Genomic DNA, 7,222 nt, shown 5'->3' with positions numbered 1-7,222 from the left:
GCTTGGGAGCTCCACTGTCATATCCAATCACAGTTAGAGTAGGCACCTGTGCATTGAAAAGCATTGACTTAAATCGTTGTTTAAAATACATCTGGGAACGTCCGGCTTTTTGTCTGAATTTGTCCAAACAAACGTTATGGAGCATGAGACGACGCTTTTTCTAAGACCATTTAAGCGTCTATATTAAAAGCATAAATTTTAAACCTCTATTTAGTTCACTTAACTCTGCAATAAAGAATAGTCTTACAAGTTAATCCTGCCGGGGCTTTTGCTTTGCCTGGTTTATATTGACGAACACAGTATTTATATGAAACTTCCATGAGAATCCAGACAAACATGTTGGGGCTTCTCTTGTGGCTTTCTTTGACACGATACTTACGATTCCTTCCTTCTTTCTGTCTTGTTTTTTCCCCAGATCCCACTAACATGTTTGTTGTTGTGTCGTTAAATGGGTGATTTATGTCCTCCTGTGTTCATAGTACAATTTATGTCAAAGATGTCCTTATGTCCTTGAACGAAATAATTAAAAATAATTGTTTATCCGTCTGATAATCCCCCCCCCCCCCCCCCCAGAGTTGTAGAATAGCACATGCTTCCTCCGATACATGTGCAGTCACCAGCTGCTTCTTTTCACCTGACAGCGACGAGCTTCACCAGCAGGAAGTAGAGCGTGGGAGGATCGCACTATTGCCCCCCAGTTCCCCTCCCCCCGAACAGTTGCCCCGATTGACCAGAGAAGGCACTAGTGCAGCGACCATGACTCATACCCCACTGGCTTCCCACCCACAGATAGTGTGCAAATAAATAAAAACTAAACAAACTAGAAGTGCACCCAGAGAGAGCAGACCTCCGCCAAGGCCAGTACTCCAGTCTGTTATGATATGCAAATATTGTGAGTCGGATCAGAAGCGTGACCCTGACCCACCCATATCCGCCCAGCCACTCCCCCTACCCACCCCTCGAACTCCGACTCTCTACGACCTTCCTATACCTAGCTACAGCCGCTTTACATAGACCCACCCCTTTCCTGACCACGCCCCCTCACACGACCCAGATACATAGCCACTCCCCCTACCCACCCCTCGAACCCAGACTCTCTATGACCTTCCTATATCCCTATAGAGAGCCGCAGGAATGAGTCCGGAAAACATCGATGCTAACACTTCCGGGTTCTTCACTGTTTTCGCCTATGGGATTTTTGAATGGGTTTTTGGCGTGATGCTTCAAATAAGGTCTCTGGGCAACGCAAGCTTAATCAAATGCGAACCAGTGTTCAGCGGGATAATCTTCACACATGAGGACCACTTTCATGAGTTTTTAAGCTTTTACGTGCCAGCAAACGGCTAAATGAGACTACACTGTTGAGTGGACGGGGATATTATACGTCAATAACATCATCACTTCAAAGGACGAACACGGAAATTCTCTTTCCCTCACCTGGTTCAGCCCGGGGTAATCAGTGCACAGCAGCGCACACATCAACAACACTCCAGGTTGAGTGGTGACGTGACGGGGAAGCCTATGCGACACTGTGTGTAGTTCTGGATAAGCTTAGCACAAGCTTTTTACTTCTAGGGCTCGCATTTACGCTTCAAAACTCATGAAAGTGGTCCTCATGTGTGAAGATGATCTCGCTGAACACAGGTTCGCGTTTGGTTAAGCTTGCGTTGCCCAGAGACCTTATTTGAAGCATCGCACCAAAAACCCATTCAAAAATCCCATCGGCAGAAACAGTGAAGAACCTGGAAGTCTGCGACTTCCGCGTTCCGACTACAGAAATACGTCCCTGGGGCTCTCTATAGCTACGGACCCTTTTCCCTAGCCCTGCCCCTTTCCTTACCCTGCCCCCTCCCACCACCCACATACACCTAGCCACTCCCCCTACCCACCAATCAAATCCCGACTCTCTACGACTTTATAGTTATAGCCCCTTTTCCCTAGCCCCACCCCGGATGTTGCTAGAAAAGGAAATAAGATGAAAAGACCCCGCCCCCACCCCCTCTATTCCATTCCTCTGGATTTAAGGCACTTCAGTCTGAGCTCATCTTCATCGTCCCTGCAGCGGTACCACGGTAACCAACGACAGCATCAAAAGGTGTTTGGTTGTGGATGTAGATTGGCAGAGTCAACATTGTTTACTGTGCTAAGGAGAGCTTCTCTGCAGTAACCAAAAAGGACACTAGCACATCTTTGAAAATGGTACACTCACTGAAAAAGACTGTTGAGAGTTTTTGTGGGATGACTGGTACTTTACCAGAACCACCACTGACTCTTTGAAGAAACACTTGAATCTTTAAACCGTTCTTCACTGGTATTTGAATACACTTCACCACATCCATATCACCCCTAGGGGTTCCATATGAAAGCCAAGTGCTTCTTTAGTGATGCTGTGTTTCTACAGGCTCTTAAACATCATCTGTGTCACACAGAAAGTTAAGTTAAGTTACAGAGTAAGAAACAATATGTGGAGTCATCTTTAGGCAGTCGTGATGGCCTCGTTATTAGGCATTGTCGTCTCATTCTGTCACGGATTTACAAGCCGATTTGGCTTTGGCCAATCCTGGCGTGTTCCGCCCGAATTTCAGCCTGTGGGAATCACTGAATCACTGACCTCCGCCAGAAACGGTCAGGAAATACATTAAATCCAGCGGAGGAGGAGAAGCAGGAGTGAAAAGGTAATGCGTTGGACCACCACCAAGATTTATATCGGCAGCCGTGCAGAGCTGTCGCGTTAATAACCCGCCTCACTTGCAGCCGTTGCAGGGTCGCTCTATCGGCTAAACGGGACAGCTTGGCAACTTTTAGACTGAAGAAAATGCCAGTAGTCTGTGGATATGAGTGGGATTTTTGGCCAATCTAAAAGGTGCTTCAAAGTAGAATTTCAGTATTTTTCTTAACCTGGAACATTAATCTTTGAAATTGCAGTATTGACCAAGACTGCTTGAGTTGGCAGCTGGTTTTCCCACATGCCCCTACTCCACTAAACAAGCTTATTTTACAACTGACAGGATCAGATTATTCCAAACGGGATAACTTCCATACTGCTCACCCAACCTGGCATAATCCACGTTTCAATTCAATTCAATTCAATTCAATTCAAGTCAAGTCAAGTCAAGTCAAGTTTATTTGTATAGCACATTTCATACACAGAGGCAATTCAAAGTGCTTCACATAAAATGGTTGACAGGATTCAATTAAATTCAATTAAATTTAATTAAATTCAATTACATTTATTGTTGTCCACAATGTGGAAATTTGTCTTTGGCTTCACGGTTTGCTTGCCTTGCACACATGAAAAGTACAGTACACAGACACCGTACACAGCACAGGAAATTATAGGGTACCTCTCATCTTGAAAATACGTTATTCACACCATTTTTAGCTGAAATATAACCCTATGTGCAGCTGGAGGTGCCCGATTTATTCTTTATTCTTCAACTTGGCATCTCAGGGCTTGTGTTGACTTGGATTAAGCCAGGTGAGCAGTATGGAAGCTATCCCTTTGGAATAATCTGATCCTGGCAGTGGTAAAAACAAGCTTGTTTAGTGCAGTAGGGGCATGTGGGGAAAACAGCAGCCAACTGAAGTGATCTTGGTCAATACTCCATCAGTTTCAAAGATTTCTGTTCACTTCTGTTCACTACTGTTCACTTTTTTTTTTGTTACGTAAAAGAAAAGTGAAAATGGGTCCAGGTTGAAAAATACAGACATTCTCCTTTAAGTCTGAATTCTGTTGATCTGCCCTGTCATGTTCTCACAGAAAGTGTAGAAATGGAGGGAAGAAAACATGTAGCCTAGTTAGAAAGCAAATATAGATGTCAACAGCCACCATTTAACTCGGTTCATGTGTATTTAGGCTGTTGTAAATTTTGCTGTGAAATTCAATTTCTTCCACCAAAGACATGGTCGCATTTGGGAAAACCTTCAAGTTTATGATCCGGTTGGAGCACTAATCCAGCCATGGATTCCTCTATGGTACAATATAACAATCTGCACAATATATCTCGAGCTGCTTTGAAACATCTGCTTACATTCATCAGTGTCAAACTGGTGTTAGCGCTTTTGTGAGAGAGAGGGAAGGGGAAAAAGCCAGTGGTCTTACTGTGTCAATGATATGGTAATCCTGCAACCAATTGATTACTGGAGAGGAAATGAGTGTTTTTGATCACAATTCCTACTAATTATACAGTGATGTTTCTATCTATCTAATTATAGTGATGTTTCTATCTGTCATTCTGGACAAGCAGAGTGCACACAGTCCTACAAGATCACCTTCTGTGGCATCTGCTGAATATGATGTCATAAATCATCTTTTAGAATGCTCTACAGTACCATCTGAATATGATGTCATAAATCATCTTTTAGAATGCTCTACAGTACCATCTGAATATGATGTCATAAATCATCTTTTAGAATGCTCTACAGTACCATCTTACACACAGGTCAGTGACTTTTGTGACTGGAAGCCAAGGGGTGCTACGCAGGGTGATGACTGCGAGCAGGTAATCTTTAACACACATGCTGTCTCCAAGGGAAGCTGCGGAAAGTTGGCCCAGGCCAGACAGCCTTCCTGAAACAACTATAAGGTACGGTTGGCTGCTATTTTTATAAATGCTTTACATTCGCAGAAGAAACAATATTTCCCCGAGGTCATTTTTCTCTTTGCTCATAGCTGAAGTGTAGTATCTGAGATGCTGTGGTTAGTTAGGTTTCACATACATTCCCGAGAAAAATGGTCAAATTGGTGATATAGATATATTAATTACAGAACGATTTAGCTGTTTTTGTGCAACATGGAAAGTATAGCTACACCATTCCAGTGGTGGATGAAGTAGCCTACCAAAGCTACGCTTGAGTAAAAGTACAGATGAATGACTTTGGTAGAAATTAAAGTCACCTAGCCTATTAGAATATTATTTGAGTAAAAGTCTTAAAGTATCTGATATTTACTCTACTTAATTATCAAAAGTAATTTTCTTGATATTAAATGTACTTTGAACGTATTGAAAGTAAAATGGCTTGAGCGAAAATCTTCTACCATGTCTTCAGTTTATTTTGTAGTAATGAGTAACGTAAAAGTCAAAGTGAAAGTTGACAGAAATATAAATACTCAAGTAAAGTACAGATGATCAAAAAATACTGAAGTATACTTTGTTACATTACTGCACCATTCAATAATCTGTTACTACTGTAAGACTGATAACAATCAATCTAAGATGCTTTTTTTTTTTAGCTAACTATGCAACAAACCCTTCCACACCTTGACTGGGATATAAGGGCCTACATCATGGGTGCGTTCAGGGTTATGATAAAGTGCCATTCTCTCAGCAGCAGTCTCTCATGTTGTTACAGTTCAGTTCACTCCATGATGTCCAAATTGAAGCCGGATGGAGGATGAAAATTGATTTAATCTGGTTCCTGTTTTCTTTCTTCCACTTTGTTTTTCAGTCTATATCTGAGAGCTTCAAACCTCTTTCATGCCATGCCCAAACCTGTACCCTATAAAGTACGTTTGGCACATCTGTTTCTTTCTGAAGACAAAGACACACATCGCGAATAGCCTCAGTCTTTTCTTTTTAGACGCTACTTTTCCCAGTTCAGAGAACCATTGCGCCATTTGCAGACAGCTAGACTTTTATTGAATATTCTGAAGGCATCCATCATCGGCTTGCTCTCCAAAATCTTCATGTGTAAAATAGATTGTTCTCAGGAGAAAGCTCACAGAACAGCGCAGGGGCGTCTGAGGCCGTATCTGTTTGCCTAATTAAAGTTAGAGATATATCTCTGTCACAGCCAGAGCCATTTTGGCTCATCGAATAGGCAACTTTTATTTTGTTAAAGGAACACTCCGCCCATTTTCAACCAGCTTTGTATCATTAGAACATCAGTAGTATATCAGAAAACTGTAAACGGTTTTGAAGTCTGTCATTTAATTTGACAGTTATTGAGTGTTAAAGTGTGGACCAGTGACATCACTGGTCCACACTAACTCAAATTAATAACTCATTAACTCAAATCAACTCTCAATAACTATCAAACTATTCATCATTCATCTAGTTTGACAGTTATTGAGAGTTGAGGGTAATTGAGAGTAAATGGGCAGAGTGTTCCTTTAAATTCTGTTTATATGTGGGTGCTTCTGGGTAGTGTAGAGGTAAAAAAAAAGGAAAAGAAAAGCTACCACCGCAGAGACCCAGGTTCAATTCCCAGCAGAGACCCAGGTTCAATTCCCAGCAGCGGTACTTGGCTTGGCCAGATGTTCCTACAGACACAATAGACCCTTTTCACGGGGGCCATTTTGTGTCGAAAAGGCAGAATAAACACAGGTGCAAGCAAAACACTAATGAGGGCTTCCAAATTCCAATCATGGAAGTTTGAAACCCTCATTAGTGTTTTGCTTGCACCTGTGTTTACCCTGCCTTTTCGACACAAAATGGCCCCAGTGAGAAGGGTCTATTGGCCGTGTCTGCGGGTAGGAAGCCGGTGTGGGGTATGATCGTGCATTCATGTGCTCCTTGGATACATCGTATTTGCACATGAACGGCCCTTCAATGTCGTATTTACGAGTGGGAATCTCAGATATTTCGATGCTACACGAGTTTCCGACGTTGTGAGGATTCGGGACTACAAGCATGGCGGAAAGTATGGAGTCCGTGGCACCAATTGACTGTAAAAAGTTATACATATTTTGTCATTCTGTTCATAGTAGCTATCATTTATTTTTAGTAGTTGCACATTATGGCCAATGTAGCTACCATAATGAGCCACTAGTTGTTTTATTAAGAAAACACCAGCCACGAGAAAACAAGCGTCCACGTTTGTTGCTCTTTCCGACCAAGATCACTTGAACGGTGTCCTCCTGTCATAATTACCACATCACCACTGGTAAATACGATATATCCGAGGAGCACATGAATGCACCATGAGTCCTGGTCCCTGCACTAGTGCCTCCTCCTCTGGTCAGTCAGGGTATAGTCAGTTCGGGGGGAGGGGAACTGGGGAAAATAGCATGATCCTCCCGCGTACTATACTGTACGTCCTGGTGAAACTCCTGGTGACTGCACATGTATCGGAGGAAGCATGTGCTAGTCTACGGCTCATCCCAGATTGGAAGAGGGGAATTGGCCAAGTAGGCCTACAAGGAAATGGGAGAAAATTAAAAAAAAATTAAATAAAAAAATCAGCTTATAGGCCTACTGAATTTGCAAAAAAGTAAGACCAA

The sequence above is a fragment of the Poromitra crassiceps genome (assembly GCF_964638095.1).
Source record: "Poromitra crassiceps genome assembly, chromosome: 22".
NCBI lineage: Eukaryota > Metazoa > Chordata > Actinopteri > Beryciformes > Melamphaidae > Poromitra > Poromitra crassiceps.
The sequence above is the reverse complement of the archived record's forward strand: the minus strand, read 5'-3'. Positions refer to the sequence as shown.